Source organism: Oncorhynchus gorbuscha, linkage group LG02 (assembly GCF_021184085.1).
Source record: "Oncorhynchus gorbuscha isolate QuinsamMale2020 ecotype Even-year linkage group LG02, OgorEven_v1.0, whole genome shotgun sequence".
Lineage (NCBI taxonomy): Eukaryota > Metazoa > Chordata > Actinopteri > Salmoniformes > Salmonidae > Oncorhynchus > Oncorhynchus gorbuscha.
Window position 1 is genome coordinate 28,383,922 of NC_060174.1, and position 18,170 is coordinate 28,402,091.

Here is an 18,170-nt window from a genome sequence, read left to right on the forward strand (position 1 = left end):
AGTGGAGAGTGGCAACCAGAGTGGCAACCAGAGTGGCAACCAGAGTGGTAAACCAGAGTGGCAACCAGAGTGGCAACCAGAGTGGCAACCAGAGTGGCAACCAGAGTGGCAACCAGAGTGGCAACCAGAGTGGCAACCAGAGTGGCAACCAGAGTGGTAACCAGAGTGGCAACCAGAGTGGCAACCAGAGTGGCAACCAGAGTGGCAGAGTGGTAACCAGAGTGGCAACCAGAGTGGCAACCAGAGTGGCAACCAGAGTGGCAACCAGAGTGGCAACCAGAGTGGTAACCAGAGTGGCAACCAGAGTGGGCAACCAGAGTGGCAACCAGAGTGGTAACCAGTAACCAGAGTGGCAACCAGAGTGGCAACCAGAGTGGCAATCAGAGTGGTAGTGGTCTGGCAACCAGAGTGGCAACCAGAGTGGTAGTAGTGGCAACCAGAGTGGCAACCAGGTGGCAACCAGAGTGGCAACCAGAGTGGTAGTAGCAACCAGAGTGGCAACCTGGGCAACCAGTGTGGCAACCAGAGTGGCAACCAGAGTGGGTGGTAACCAGAGTGGCAACCAGAGTGGCAACCAGTGGCAACCAGAGTCTGGGCAACCAAGTGGTAACCAGGTGGTAGTGGCAACGTCTGGGCAGTGTGGGTGGTAACCAGAGTCAGAGTGGCAGTGTGGCAACCAGAGTGGTAACCAGAGTGGCAACCAGAGTGGCAACCAGAGTGGCAACCAGAGTGGCAACCAGAGTGGTAACCAGAGTGGCAACCAGAGTGGCAACCAGAGTGGCAACCAGAGTGGTAACCAGAGTGGCAACAGAGTGGCAACCAGAGTGGCAACCAGAGTCAACCAGAGTGGCAACCAGAGTGTGGCAACCAGAGTGGGTGGTGGCAACCAGAGTGGCAACCCAGAGTGGCAACCAGTGGCAACCAGAGTGGAACCAGAGTGGTAACCAGAGTGGCAACCAGGTGGTAGTAGTCTGGGCAACCAGAGTGGTAACCAGAGTGGTAACCAGAGTGGTGGTGGTAGTAGTCTGGGAAGTGTGGTGGTAGTAGTCTGGGAAGTGTGGTGGTAGTAGTCTGGGCAGTGTGGTGGTAGTAGTCTGGGCAGTGATAACCAGAGTGGTGGTAGTAGTCTGGGAAGTGTGGTGGTAGTAGTCTGGTAGTCTGGGCAGTGTGGTGGTAGTAGTCTGGGCAGTGTGGTGGTAGTAGTCTGGGCAGTGTGGTGGTAGTAGTCTGGGCAGTGTGGTGGTAGTAGTCTGGGCAGTGTGGTGGTAGTAGTCTGGGCAGTGTGGTGGTAGTAGTCTGGGAAGTGTGGTGGTAGTAGTCTGGGCAGTGTGGTGGTAGTAGTCTGGGCAGTGTGGTGGTAGTAGTGGGCAGTGTGGTGGTAGTAGTCTGGGCAGTGTGGTGGTAGTAGTCTGGGCAGTGTGGTGGTAGTAGTCTGGGCAGTGTGGTGGTAGTAGTCTGGGAAGTGTGGTGGTAGTAGTCTGGGCAGTGTGGTGGTAGTAGTCTGGGCAGTGTGGTGGTAGTAGTCTGGGCAGTGTGGTGGTAGTAGTCTGGGCAGTGTGGTGGTAGTAGTCTGGTCAGTGTGGTGGTAGTAGTCTGGTCAGTGTGGTGGTAGTAGTCTGGGCAGTGTGGTGGTAGTAGTCTGGGCAGTGCGGTGGTAGTAGTCTGGGCAGTGTGGTGGTTGTAGTCTGGGCAGTGTGGTGGTAGTAGTCTGGGCAGTGTGGTGGTAGTAGTCTGGGCAGTGTGGTGGTAGTAGTCTGGGCAGTGTGGTGGTAGTAGTCTGGGCAGTGTGGTGGTAGTAGTCTGGGCAGTGTGGTGGTAGTAGTCTGGGAAATGTGGTGGTAGTAGTCTGGGGAGGGATGGAGATGCTCCTTTTCTGTTCGACCTACCATGGAACAGGTGGGGCTCACAGGGATAAAGTGATATGACATTTTTGTGTGGCAGAGACATTTGTGTGGTGTAAACTACATTTGTAGAGGTTAAGGAGATGCTTGTGATGGAGCTGTTGGTAAGGCCTGCAGGGTAGGTCTACCAGAACTAGGGAAAGATCCTGTCCAGGTGCTGAATTACATTTGAAATATTGTACATTATGTGTATTTACTCCTCCCACTCACTCTGTGTGTCTGTCTGTGTGTGTGTGTGTGTGTGTGTGTGTGTGTGTGTGTGTGTGTGTGTGTGTGTGTGTGTGTGTGTGTGTGTGTGTGTGTGTGTGTGTGTGTGTGTGTGTGTGTGTGTGTGTGTGTGTGTGTGTGTGTGTGTGTGTGTGTGTGTGTGTGTGTGTGTGTGTGTGTGTGTGTGTGAGGGTCAGTGATAGAGTAGCCAAGGTGCTGTCTGAGGATATGGGCTAATGATTATTTATCGTTTCGCATACACCAGCAGATGGGCACATTCCCGGTCCATTGACTGGAGTGATTCATGCGATCCATCTTTTCGGCTCTTGCAAAGTTCGAACGCGGCCCTAGAACAACGAGGTCGGGGAAGAGCAGAGCCTTAAAGTAACAGGGATAGAACAGCCATACCGGAGCTCTCCTGTCCGTAGCTCTCGTCATTTGGAGAGCTACCGTATAGCCGTTCAGCTAATGATCAATAGACGGGATAGGCCTACATACACGTCTACACACACGCAAATGCACTATTGTACACACCATCCACACGCATACACACACACACTCACTACCTAATTTTACTACTACCTCAAATTGAGCTTTTATTTTTCGATGACAGCACTTCTTATGCAATATTATAACAAGCCATATAGATTTACAAATATGTTTAAAGAACACTTACATATGTGCGTTATTAGCCTACTTTGCTTATAATGCAAAACACTCTATTCCAATACCGGCATTGAACGGTGGATCATATTGAAAGATATTGATGGTTTGAGTCCAAGGAAAATCCGGCATGGGAAGGTATCCACACAGACGTGACCTCCAGAACACTCTGATCAGGCTTCAGACAGTGTAGACTACAGTCGGTTATTTCAAACTCCACTCATAATTGCTGAGCCATGAATCGACACCCGACATGCCATGTCATATTGTGGCTAATTGGCAAAAACACACTGTTGCTGTACACGCAAATAAAAACACTGTTAAATGAGAGGAAATACAATTACTGGAGAAACATGTCAGGCTCATTTTAGTGTAGAGTCTACATAAGTGGCTCCGTGCATTGAATAAGAATTGCATTGAGTAATTGTAAATACTGGTATAGAGGAATGTTTTCTCTAGAGAGCTGCACTTTGGTCCCAGCTCCCTGGAGGATTAGGCTCGAAGAAATGTTGCTCTAGAGTATGTTGAGTTAACAGCAGAGACACTGAAATCACATTTGAAGTAATAGTTGTATAAAATATGGCCACTTGCAAAGTTATGCATAGGCCGAGCTATTATATTTCTGTCATAGTAGGCCACACTAAGATACAGACCAGGGCTATGTGAGTTACGGTTTGAATCTTGATTCATAATGTGAATATAATAGATTATCACATGAAAGGTTTGCAGCTCATCCAATTAATTTGATAAATACATTTTGTGGAATATAATCGAGAGGCAATGGACTAACAAACAGTCTACTTAAAATGAATAGTCTAATATGATACTCTACAGCCCTACTAACAACTACATGAATGTATTAATTTTGCAGGTCAATTTGTTCGTAAAAATCCACAACTGATCGATTAAATTGATTAGAGGGAATACGACAAGCAGTTGTTTAGAGGGCATATCAGTCTTCCCCAAAAATCCTTCCCCAAAATTGCTCAGTGAGCACATCAATAGAATTTCCCTTCCCTCTCCTCTCACAATCCTAGCACGCTGAGGGGAGGCGCAGTCATTCTCCCGGTCCATCAGAGCCAATTTGACACTAAATTAGTCTCCAAGCAAGCTCAATAAAGACAGACTCGAGTTGGCAACCCGTGTGAGTGTAAACATCATTGTTTCTAGGAAGTGGCTTCAAATTTGGGGACAGTGACAAGCGATTATAGGCCAAGTTAACAGTGTAATTCTTCAAATGCTGTGGTTAAAAGATAGACGGAGAGCAAGTGCAGTCATTAGAAGGGAAAGTGGCGAGACACCACAGATTGAATCTTAATTGCCGTATGCGGGACCATATTAAATTAAGAATGTTTACTTTTATTGTGATGCTCGGGCGAGATGGGAGTAATTTGACCGGTTCTGAAATTAAGTTAACAGCCCGCTGGATTTGATCTGTTTACTGCTGTAGGGATTGTTAGTCGGGATTGTAGGGATTGTGAGCGTATGGTCGTGGTTTTGACACTACTCTCAATTGTCTGAGGTTATTTTAAAACCTAACCGGCAGAGACAATTACGCACGCTTTCGGCACTCAGACGAGATTGTTTTGAACGTGCCCATGATTGTTCCGTTTTCCATATTTACCTTATCAAGTCCGTACACTATAGTATGGTGGGGTTCATGTAGATGTATCTTTTCTGACTTTTACACAGGTTCATTGGTAAATACTTGCGTATTATCCTACGCACCGATTCGTTGGAACTACGCGTAACAACGTGTTGTTAATCGCCTGCCACGTCCCGCATTGGTAAACACTCTTAATTCGCAGAATCAACTAAATTCGATTACCTTCTAAATGTATTCGTTTCACTGTGGCTTTTTAATATACCGTGCTCTATGTGGAGAATAACTCTATGTGGAGAATAACGGCTGATACATAGAAGAACGGACCGCCAGGTAACACGTTTTGATTTCGTGATAAACCACGCTGTTTCGTGCGTAATGGCTGCTGTCGGAATTATGGAATCTGCTTCAGGGCGCAGTGCCAAATACAGTTATGACATGATTAACTTATTGTCATCCATGTAGCATTATAGTTGTGTTTAAAAAAAAAATCTTAATAGACCCTCTTCTTTGAGTGGTGGAGATGGAGTGTCTCGCCCCGGTTCAGGTGGCCTTTAGCACATTCTCTTGCGAACGTACTTGTAATCGAATTCCAATTAACATGATTGCTTCTTTATTTCTATTTTTACTTATTCTAGGCCCCTATCATCGCAATCACGACGCCCGTGCTACAGAAAATAATGAAAAGTCCGCTGAGATCAGGTAAAATGGTGAAAACATTGGAGGAAGAGACGCTTGAGGGATTCCCATCACTTCTCAACTTGGCAGTGTGTCACCTGGGTCTCGGGGCACGTTGTTGCCTTTATTGATCAGAAAGGACACCATTTCGTTTCCACTACTCCTACTGCACCTGTTCATGTCGCTTACCAGCTTTATACCAACGGTTTAGGCCTAAGTGTAGTCTAGTTCATCTATGCTAACTGGAAACCAAACACGATCACAATCGAGGCGATGCATAACAAGCATCATCAAAGGAGGATAAACTATCAGTTATTGCTTTCTTGTGAGCCTCGGCACTAAAATAATGTGCCCCAGTCGTGCCTTTCCTCGGGGAAATAAAGCGGCAAACCACGGGGATTATTAACATGATTTACAAAATGATCGAACACAACACTGTAAACTGCAAGAAAACCTGGGGAATCGATGTTTCTGTGGTTTGTCTCCTGATACGTTTCGATGTATTTCCTGTCATTTCTTCCCGGGAAGTATAGGCTGTGGATCCAGCGTAAATATGGTGGTCCTTTTGGAATAGATGGTGTTAATTTGTACCCCAAAATCTTATTTTATCTTAACAATAGGCAGTGTAACAGGTGTTACTGATATGTGACAAGCTCACCACAGAAACACCCCTTCCTACGGATGAGTCCTGATCAGGAAGAGACTAATTGTGTTTATTTTCTCACATTACTCCGTCACAAACGTAGCCATTACCAAAAAAATGTGGGATTTACAGATGTCACCAACTTCTCGAATGTTCTTGCCTCTTGTGTCGGTCTCTTCCATTTAAATAGTGTTTTCCAATTGCCTAGTGATAGAACATGAGACAGCTGCAGTCCACTGACTGCCCTGTGGTGCTGAACGTTAGGTCTCGGAAATCCTTACTGGGCTTATGTCAATGGTACTGAAATCTCAGACCGCCTCTTTACATTGGGCCTTCTGTGTGTGTTTGTATGTGTGAGTGTGTGTGTGCGTGCGTGTGCGTGAGAGCATGGGTGTGCATGTAACTATGTGAAAGAGTGTGAGAGCACATTTGCTGAGTGGTTCAGTAAGTTGGAGGAATATGATTATTTTAAATTAAGCTAAACACATAGACCATTACAATATTACATGTATTGCCCTGCGATTCCTCCTAGAGCTCTTACGGAGCTGTAAAACTGTCTCTGCGCCTCAATTTGTCATTGCTATAAAGGCCTGCAAATCTATAAGTCATAAAATATGGATAGAGGTAAATAGATGAGCAGCTGCACACAGAACAGAGAGCAATGATATGGCTTATTACGACTGAATATGTAGTCTTTCTATAATGACTATGAAGACATAGAGAGAACGGGTGGGTGGGTGGGGAGGAAAGGATTCAGATGTGGCATAGTTGACTGTCTGGAATCTTTGCTATTGTTTTTTTTATCCCTATGTTTCCATCCTCATACAGCCCTGTGACAAAATGATTCATAAGATAATCAGAAATTAATATATTTCCGACAGATGGTAATATTAAAAATGAGAACACATTATAATCCTCTACTTTTTCTAACGTCTAATCAAAGCTCTACATCCATAATGCTTATTCCGTGGCTATAATTCATGATCAGAATTGCATGTCAAATTCCTTATAATGTATTATTATCATCACACAATGATCATCCGCCATTTAGAGTATAGACAAAATGTCACATATGAAGACATAACATATTGTATTATGATTTCATTATTAAACATCAAAAGGGCTCAAAATGCTTACACCAATTATAATCTATTATAACTGTGGTTTAATAAAGAGTTACCCAATCTACAATGTCATATACGTTTAACATATGAATAATGCTGGTTAAACTATGTTTCATACTGTTTAAGGTCTTGACCATGTTTTCAGTGATAAGAGGGGTTCTCACCCCATGAATAAAGTTATCACATGCTGTGAATGAACTTCTACAAAACGGTATGTGCAGATTGAAGAAGCTTCAGTTTCTATGGATGTGTCCTTGAGGCAGAGCCGTAGACAAAGTCATCACTAGATGGTGTGCCAACTGGAGTGGCTGACTCCCTCCCACGGCAGGGAGGAGAGGATGGTCATGTATAGCAGCACGTTTCTGAACACTAACCCTGCTCCCCATCACCCCTCACACACGCAGCCCATCTAAGAAGAGAGACAGCACCATTGAAGATGATGGAAACTCACCATCTGACATTTAGTAACCTTTCAATAAAGAGAAATGGAGATGTAAGAGTGAGGGAGTAGAAAGGATAGAGAGAAAGAGAGGGGAGGGGAAGGGGAGATCTGTATGTGGCATTCTTATTTCCTCTCTCCTGGCCGGCCTTGTTTCCGCCCTTCTCCTTGGTGGCGGACTATAGAAAGGAAGCCATTCAACGCATTCGGTGTGTGTGTCTGTGTGAGTGTGTGTGTGTTCATCTTGACATATACAATCAAATATCCTTCATTTCAGCAGAGTTACAGTCACTTCAGCAGTTTACTGTCATTTCAGCAGAATTTACATTCATTTCAGCAGAGTGTACAGTAATTTCAGCAGTTTACTGTCATTTCAGCAGAGTTTACAGTCACTTCAGCAGTTTGCAGTTCACATTATTCTCTCTCCAAACTATTTAGAATCACATCACATGGAAATGCCTAATAAAGTGATCTGAAATGAATGTAAAATGTTTGTATTTTTTTCTCTTCCACAGTGGCTGATGATCATATTGTCTTTATTGCTAGAGTGTGTGTAGTGATGTGCTGCATGCTGATTACTGATGTTTCACTTTAGAGACCAGCTCGTTAATACTTGTGCCAGCACACAGTTGATCAGCTGAGGGGGTAGGGAGGAGAGAGAGAGAGAGGGAGGGAGGTTAGAGAGAGTGGGTCTGTGTACATAAGCGAGAGGATGATGGATAGAGAGATATCCTAGATACTTTTCATGTATGTATATTTGCATGCATAACATGATTCCAAATGACCCTAGTATACACATAACATGAGTAATTTGGCTTGGACTTTCAGGTACACGAAGGTACACCAAAAATATCATCAAGGACAACAACCACCTGAGCCACTGCCTGTTCACCCCGCTATCATCCAGAAGGCGAGGTCAGTACAGGCTCATCAAAGCTGGGACCGAGAGACTGAAAAACAGCTTCTATCTCAAGGCCATCAGACTGTTAAATAGCCATCACTAACATAGAGTGGCTGCTGCCAACATACAGACTCAAATCTCTGGCCACTTTAATACATTTAATAAATGTCAATTTAAATAACGGCACTTTAATAATGTCTACATATCCCACATTACTCATATGTATGTACTGTATTCTATACCATCTACTGCATCTTGCCTATGCCGCACGGCCATCGCTCATCCATATATTTATATGTACATATTATTATTCATCCCTTTACATTTGTGCTTATAAGGTAGTCATTGTGAATTTGTTAGATTACATGTTAGATGTTACTGCACTGTTGGGACTAGAAGCACAACCATTTCGTTACACTCGCAGTAGCATCTGCAAACCATGTGTTTGTGACCAATACAATTTGATTTGATTTGAAATGTAGGCTATTTCTAAATTTGTCAGTCTATGTCAGTGGAGGCTCCTCGGAGGAGGAAGTGGAAGACCATCCTCTTCAGTGAATTTCATAAAACGTTAAATGTTGAAACATTTAAAAAAGTTATCCTTTTAAGATAAAACAATAGTAAATATAATCACGTCACCAAATAACTGATTAAAACACTATTTTGCAAAGAAGGTCTACAGTATCCACTCTGTAGGGTAGTACCATTGTGTAGCCAGAGGACAACTACCTTCTGTCCTCCTCTGGATACATTGACTTCAATACAAAACCTTGGAGGCTCATTGTTCTCACCCCCTTCCATAGACTTACGCAGTAATAATGACAACTTCCGGAGGATGTCCTCCAGGCTATCAGAGCTCTTGCAGCATGAACTGACATGTTGTCCACCCAGTCAAATGATCAGAGAATTAATCTAGTGCTGAAATCATAAACTACAGTTAGCTAACACTGTAGTGTATAAAATGTGATGAGTAGTTTTCTCAAAGAGAGATAAAGCCAATAGTTGAACAGTTTGACCAAATTAATTTCTTCCAACATGAAGGAGAAGCAATATTTCATAATTTTTCTCACTTTCAATTTCACTTACTTAGCTAGCAAATGCTGCTAGCTAGTTTAGCCTACTGAAACACCCTGCTCATACAGAGGGAGGCTATGTTCGCTAGGTGACTATGAATTTCCAACACAACAGTGGTACTTTTCCAAGTCAAGGTAAGCTTTTGGTATTACTAATTTATTGCCACCAGGGCCCACTGGTGTAACTGCTTACTGACAGTACAGTAACGTTACTGCATTGTTGTAACGGGTTTACTAACACGTTAGTTCTATTAGCTATGCTGAATGTAACGTTACTTTAGCTAATATTGTGTATGTTGTGTGTTATCGGTTTGGCTTAGCAAGGTTTTTTCACCTGGTCACATACAGCTGATGTGTTGTACATTAATGTCCACAAGTGAAGGGAAGAGAAGGAATACAATGTGGCTGTTATGAAAGTGAACTCTGTATACGCGTAATCAGGGGTGTATTCATTTCTCAGAATCTGTTGAAAAACTTTCTTAAACGGAATTGTCTCTCGACCTGTGTGCACCTACGTTGTAAACTTTTATTCATAGGCTAGGTTGTAGCAACCTCATGATGGTAGAGAAAATTAGAGTATCATGTAATAGCCTAACCTATCGTTGTTACGTTGAACTGGACGAATGAATATGAATGAAAGAAATCCAATATGCTATAATAGAAATAAGGCCATTGTCATGGGAGAAAAAAAAATCCTCCTCATCTTAAACGGCACTGACCACCACTGTTCTATGTAGTTTATTTCCACATCTTTATATTCTTGCCTGCTGCCTGGAAGTGAGAGAGAAAGAAATAAAAAATGTTTTAAGTCTCCATCCCTATGCTGACACTTGATGTGGTTGTGTTGGATATCTCAGTGACTACACCCTCAACTGTGAGTTTACAACTAACAACCCAAACTTGCCTTGCTGAAATGTCCTGCGTTGCCCTGTTGTTGTCTGTGACCCTGCAGACTCTGTGGGCTATGCCTGGGGAGAGGGCCTGAGAGATGCTCTGTCACCGACTGCTGACCCCAGATTAGTGCAGCTGTGGGGCCAGATAAAGCCCACCTGCAGAGGGATGAATGGGAGCCAGATAGAGGAGAGGAGATGGTTGAGAGGTGGACTGGGAGGATCCAGCTGCGACTTACACTTAAACACTCAAACCATAGGGCAGGCAGGAAAGATACTACCACTTAGCTGTCATCCTAGCCCTCCATTTTCCCCCCTCACACGTTTCATGGTCTTTTCCTAGGGCTCGATTCAATCAGATCCGCTTTAGCCAACATCCTCATAGCGGTTGTTTTGGTGGTGTCGAAGGTGGAACTGGATTAGCACTGTCAAATCCAAGTGGGTCCCGGCATTACACCTAAAGCAGACATTGCCATTGGCTGCACGGAGTCGCGTTAACAGAAATCCCATGCAGCCTTGTTTACAAATTCGAACACTGGAATGTGAGATGTAATCTATAGCCCGTTTAGGATAATAGAAATCCTCAACATTCTGTTGAATGATTTTTTTAATTTGAACATAATTATTTCTATATAGCCTGCCCTTTCTCTTTCTGAACTTCTAACTCGATTGGGGTGGGTGTGGCTTCGTGACAATGATCGCAAGAGCAGCTGCTCACCTCTTTGACGGCTCGCCTCTGACACTGCCATCACAGGTTAGCCCTTGATCTGATTGAATACAGGCCCTTGTACCTTTTTATCTCAAATTAATCCCATCTCTCAAATAAAAAAAACTCAATTCCCAACAGCCATACCTTTATGAAACAGTGCAAAAACAATGTTTTTTTCTTATCAAAGATGTGTGACTATAGGGTGAAATATGCATGAGTGTGTAATTTTTTGATACATGACTATGTACACAATCAAAATCTGTCGACCCCTACTCAAGTGCTGTTTATTTCAGTGAATTAAGGTCTTATGTACATTTTTATGATGAAACAACCCACTGGGCAGAGATGTCAATTCAACATCCATTCCATTTTGGTTCAACGTAATTTCATTGAAATTACATAGAAACAACGTTGATTCAACCAGTGTGTGCCCAGTGTGAAGTGGATCATTTATAATGCAGTGCATGCTAACACCCCTAAAACAACATCAAGCTGTTACTTTTGCTAAAGCGTGGCTTTATGTTGTAGTAGGACACTTAAGTAGATGAACTGAGACTCTATTTTCTCATTAGAAATACATTAGTGTCCCAACTCACCTGACACTTGTTTTGAAATCACCAATAAGGCTTTGTAGTGGCTTATACTGTAGATAACAGACATATTTTTACAGTGTTGTGCCAATGACTTTATACCAGACTCTCTCCATGCTATTGGGAAATGTATTTGGGGACAGTCCAAGCTCTTTGTGAAAATCTAACTAAAGGAGTCTGCACAGCTTTTACCTGATCTGGAAAGAAGTCTATTATCTACCAGCTCTCACTGTCTCGCGTCAGAATTAGACGTTCATCAAGGCTAACTGATCATTAGAAAACCCTTTTTCAATTTTGTTAGCACAGCTGAAAACTGGTTTCCTGATTAAAGAATCAATAAAACTGGCCTTCTTTAGATTAGTTGAGTATCTGGAGCATCAACATTTGTGGGTTCGATTAAAGGCTCAAAATGGCCAAAAACAAATAACTTTCTTCTTAAACTCGTCAGTCTATTCTTGTTCTGAGAAATTAATGTGAGAAATTGCCAAGAAACTGAAGATCAAGGATAATGCGGTGTAATACTCCCTTCACAGAACAGTGTAAACGGGCTCTAACCAGAATGGGAAAAGGAGTGGGAGACCCCGGTGCACAACTGAGCAAGAGGACAAGTAAATTAAAGTGTTTAGATACAGGTGTGCCTATGTAGATATTCCATAAAAACATTTCAGCTACAATAGTCATTTACAACATTAACAATGTCTACACTGTATTTCTGATCAACATGATGTAATTTTAATGGACCAAAAATGTGCTTTTCTTTCAAAAACAAGGACATTTCTAAGTGATCCCAAACGTTTGAATGGTAGTGTATGTTAAAAGGGAAAGGGAAGGGGGGATACCTAGTCAGTTGTACAACTGAATGCCTTCAACTGAAATGTGTCTTCCGCATTCTCTGAATCAGAGAGGTGCTGGGGGCTGCCTTCATCGACATCCATGCCTTCGGCACCGGTGGAATAGTGGTTAACTGCCTTGCTCAGGGGCAGAACAACAGATTTTTACCTTGTCAGCTCAGGGATTCGAAACAACATATTTCAATGTACTTTAGAATATCTAATGAAGGAAAATGCATTCAAATTGATTAAAGGACCCTGTATAAATCTGATTTTCGTAAAATATCAAATCTGTATACAAGAATTGTATTTCAAAACACTTTTAATACCTATTCATTTTAACACCAACAGCTAGATTGTTCAATTATAATTGACAGAATGATAGCCTAACCATTCTAGTGCAAGGTATACAGTGGTTTTCTTGATTTTCAGCAGGTCACACCTAAGAAACCTGACCACACACACTACAGTGATGTCCCACCAACCTTGTTTTTTCATCCACAGAACACATGCAGCAACAACCCATTAGCATTTGTTGTTATTGGTTTACACAATTACCATAGTTCAGTACCCTCAAACACAAATGTTATACTACACCTGATGTCCTACTAATGCTGACTTCACCCTATTGAAAATAAATACATTGGGAATCGAGATCTATTCTGCTCTAGGGGTACATATTAATTATTAACATATTCCTTTTAAGAGAGGAATGCATTTTTTTTCACTCCAGAAGTATATTACCCACTGTGTTGAGATGGTGTTGGGTAAATAACCTGTTTTAAAAGTGACAGCAACCGTGAGTTACAATATGGAGGCCTATCTGGAAATTGAGGAAAAGGGCGATGATAGTTCAAGTATTTGCAAATATTTGTTTGATATAAATCTGTAATAATAGACAATGTATCTACACGCTGAATGTTTAAACAAGCATTAGCTGCACTCCTCTGGTTGTTTTTTTAATAATACTTTTTAATGAGCTTGTCTCTCAGCTATTCCCTTTTGGAAGCAGCTCAATTAATGGCTCGTTCCATATCTCCACATCTCGAGGACTGAATCCCCCCCTGGGCCCGCCTCCCTACCACCCAGCCCAAAGACTTCCCTCTGAGTCAGAGAGGGATATTTTGTTGATTTTCAAATTAATTCCAGCCTTTTGTGGAGTCTCCCAGGTGCATCTGTACTAGTAGAGAAAGAGATTTAAAAGCACTATAAACATCCTTCTCTGCTAGCTGTAGTGATGTGCTGAGAGACCAGACACACTCTTCAGGTTTGATCTGATCATTCACCAGAAACCAGGCAGCCAGCCAGGACCTACTATAAATAATATAAATACTGGGTAAGGTCACAGCCTGTGTGTGTGTGTGTATGTATGTGTGTGTGTGTGATGATAAACTACAGTGTTTAAAAAGAGGGTAATGAAAATACCTATGGATCACGTTGTGACATATTGTCCCAGATTACCTTTTGAATGTTACTATTCCTTGTGTCATCGGTTTACTGATCAAACACATGGCTCTCTCTTTCATCGAGTGTCTGGATGGGGCCAACTCAATCAGCTCCTGATATTTGTCCTGCCTCATCTCTGTGCCCAGGGTCATGGCTGGACTTCATTGCCAGGAATGAGCTCAGAGACAGAGGGACCCCGCTGAACACAGTGTGTCAGTTTACAAAACAGCATGGCGTAAAATTGGACACCCTTGTAAAACATTCATCCCCACAGCTAGAGAGCATGTTATTTTCTGGCTATACATCATCCTATAATTGTATACATTCAGAGTGTTGGCTTATGCAGGTCTTATGCAGCAAGTATCTGTACATCAGATCCATGTGAGGAATACTCTCCCCAGCAGGTAGTCATGTCAGAATAAACAGACACTATCTGGGTCTGGCTCTCTGTGAGGACGAGTGGTCCCTGAGCCATTCAGCACACTGCACGCCGCACCACTGTGGGATAACACCAGTAGTGTGTGTGCCCCTCCTCTCCTTCCCTCTCCACCTGCATTGCAGCAAAAGGTGCATCCAGCACACAGTATCTGCTGTAAGCCCAACATACACTGCAATGCATGGCATAATGCAACAGCTAAAAACAACACACAAACAGCACATAGTAAAGGTCACAACCAGTATAACAGAGAATCATTGGAACTGTAAATCATACATATTTATACAGAATCAATGAAATAATAATCTGAGTATAGCTCCATTTAGGGCCAATATTTGTTTTGTCCCTTTAACCTTGTTATTTCCTTTTTTTCCAGCCTCAATCTCTAACTTCAGTTGTCTCTTGTCGTCTCCCTCTACATGTACTGTATGTACCTATACTTTATATCTCTCCTGCATCTCCATGGTACAAACCACTGCCAGTACAGCAGGAGGGAACCCATGCATCTACTGTACAAAACCACTGCCAGTAGAGCAGGAGGGAACCCATGCATCTACTGTACAAAACCACTACCAGTAGAGCAGGAGGGAACCCATGCATCTACTGTACACAACCACTGCCAGTAGAGCAGGAGGGAACCCATGCATCTACTGTACAAAACCACTGCCAGTACAGCAGGAGGGAACCCATGCATCTACTGTACAAAACCACTGCCAGTAGAGCAGGAGGGAACCCATGCATCTACTGTACAAAACCACTGCCAGTAGAGCAGGAGGGAACCCATGCATCTACTGTACACAACCACTGCCAGTAGAGCAGGAGGGAACCCATGCATCTACTGTACACAACCACTGCATGACATATATTTAAGTATGGAAACAGGATCCAGGATGCCAGGGTGATCTGAGCTGCAGACATGGCTTTCCCCAGTCTACTGCTGAGCCAGTGATAACAGCAGGAGATAGCAGGGCCCATCACAGATTACAGGCAGGTGAGAGAGGGTCCTTTGTGTGCTGTCTCTGGTTCCGTTTCTATGGGAGAGGGATGTGTATCATGTGCCAGATAACAGGCTCAAACAGCCCAGTGATATACTGGCCCCTAGCCTGGGGCAGGACACATACTGAATGGATACTGTACAATGAAACAAATGAAAGCTGCATCCTCTGATACCCTCAATTCCACAACATTACGTGAAACAACCTCTTGTGTGTCTTATAGTGTAGTGGCTCAGAGGTACAGATTATTTGAGGAAAGGTTGCCTTCATCTACAGTAGGACAGAGGGACCTTGTCTGTTCTGTCCCTAATCCATAGATCATACAATAACTCAATTCAATCTATTGAACCGCCCAACACCAACCATATTATTTAATTTAGTGACTGACAGCATTGAGGTGATAATCCTTTTTATTTGTTAGAAGGTAACAACAAAAGGTACTGTCATGTACTTGATCAAAGGTAATGTCAGTAGTTCAATGCATGATGCCATGACAATGACAAATTGGTTGTTCTTTCAGATAGGCCAGTCACCTTCATATCAGTTTGTTACATCAAGTTGCAAGGAATTGCATTAATTTGAAGTGAAAGTTTTAGCTTTTGTGATTACAATAGTTGTTATTAGTGAGCGTCTCCATGCCCCATGCAGATATCTTTCAAGGCTCCTCGTTTGAGTGCACTGTTAGCAGTTTTTGTAATTTTATCACTGACTTGCTGCATTTATCAACAGTATGACACTGTATGAACTGAATTTAGTGTATTACCGTAGAATGCACAGTAAAATGCTGTACATGTGTTTTAAAGCCCACTGTAAGAACTTTCTGTAAAACACTGTAGAATGCACAGTAAAATACTGTACATGTGTTTTACATGATTAATTATGGTGCATTGTGGGAAAATGTTGGATTTACTCTAATTCAGAATACAGTACCATATTTTTTAAGCGTGTGTGGTGTTGTTGTTTCTAACTCATTAACATGTTCAAGACATGTCTTGCAAGAGGCTATATTTGTTCCACTCATTAGTGAAGAGTGTTGTACCAATTTGAGTAATATGTGGTTTTAGTTCCATAACAATTACATTTATATAGGGGACGGTTCATCATGGCAGCAAGTCTCAAAACGTTCATGCTTGATTGGCTAGCCCTGTCCTTTTGATCTGTTTTGATCTGTAGTCAGTCTAGAAGCCCTTGTTAAATTCTAAAGTGCAAGTGATATAAACCCCCCAAAATCAGGTATGGATGGTATGCTGTAATATATCATTAAATATTCATGACAAAAATTGCTGAGCTTAGTTTCAATACAATTCAACAATACAGTACTGTATTGCTGTTTTGCTATATATTTACTGCAGCATAATGTAAATTACGGTGCATTGGTTGAGAAATATTGTGGGAGGAGAAAGAATTGCTGTCTCATTAACATATTTTAAGGTGTGCTTTGTAAGTGTCTATATTTGTGGCACCCATTAATGAGAGTCCTGCACCAATTTAAGTGATATATGGTAGTCATTCTCAAACAATGAAATGTATATAGGGGACAGAACAGAGCGATAGTGGATCTTGCACCTTTTATTGGTGGAATATTCACCCACGTGCCATGTCCATTTTGCACTGTAATCATGGCCAGTTTGGAAGCCTTTTGTTAGGCCCCTAGAAGTGCAAGCGATATCAAACACCTAGTATTAATTAATATTACGTAATATGCAAATGACTACAGCCAACCTGCTTGCTCTAATCCCTTGTAATTACAGTAAAATACTGTAGAACTCATTGTAGTGTAATGTATTTCATTGCTTTGGCATCAAGTTATAAGATATCATGTAAATATAATTATTTTGAAGACCAGGGTATCCTTATGCACAACCACATTTTCAGTAATGGTTACAGACACATTTCACTGTCATGGGGAAGTTGCTGCAGCAGGTGCTGAGCTGTTGGCTGGGGAATGGGTATTCAGGTGGAAAGCATGGCCAGCTGTAGAAAAATGCTTATTGAAATCATTGATTATTGTAGATGTATCAGTGGTGACAGTGTTTCTTAGCCTCGGTGCAGTGGGCAGCTGGGAGGAGGTGCTCTTATTCTCCATGGACTTTACAGTGTCACAAAACTTTTTTGGAATTAGTGCTACAGGATGCAAATTTTTGTTTGAAAAAGCTAGCCTTAGCTTTCCTAACTGACTGAGTATATTGGTTCCTGACTTGCCTGAAAAGTTTGCATATTGAGGGGACTATTCGATGCTAGTGCAGAACACCACAGGATGTTTTTGTGCTGGTCAAGGGCAGTGAAGTCTGGGGTGAACCAAGGGCTATATCTGTTCTTAGTTCTACATTTTTTGAATGGGCATGATTATTTAAGATGGCAAGGAAAGCACTGACGGGATGAGGTCAATATGCTTCCAGGATTCTCGGGCCAGGTTGATTAGAAAGGCCACTCACTGAAGTGTTTTTATTTATTTTATTTTTTTTCACCTTTATTTAACCAGGTAGGCTAGTTGAGAACAAGTTCTCATTTGCAACTGCGACCTGGCCAAGATAAAAGCATAGCAGTGTGAACAGACAACACAGAGTTACACATGGAATAAACAATTAACAAGTCAATAACACAGTAGAAAAAAAATGGGCAGTCTATATACAATGTGTGCAAAAGGCATGAGGAGGTAGGCGAATAATACAGTTTTGCAGATTAACACTGGAGTGATAAATGATCAGGTCATGTACAGGTAGAGATATTGGTGTGCAAAAGAGCAGAAAAATAAATAAATAAAAACAGTATAAAAAACAGTATGGGAATGAGGTAGGTGAAAATGGGTGGGCTATTTTCCTATAGACTATGTACAGCTGCAGCGATCGGTTAGCTGCTCGGATAGCTGATGTTTGAAGTTGGTGAGGGAGATAAAAGTCTCCAACTTCAGCGATTTTTGCAATTCGTTCCAGTCACAGGCAGCAGAGTACTGGAACGAAAGGCGGCCAAATGATGTGTTGGCTTTAGGGATGATCAGTGAGATACACCTGCTGGAGCGCGTGCTATGGATGGGTGTTGCCA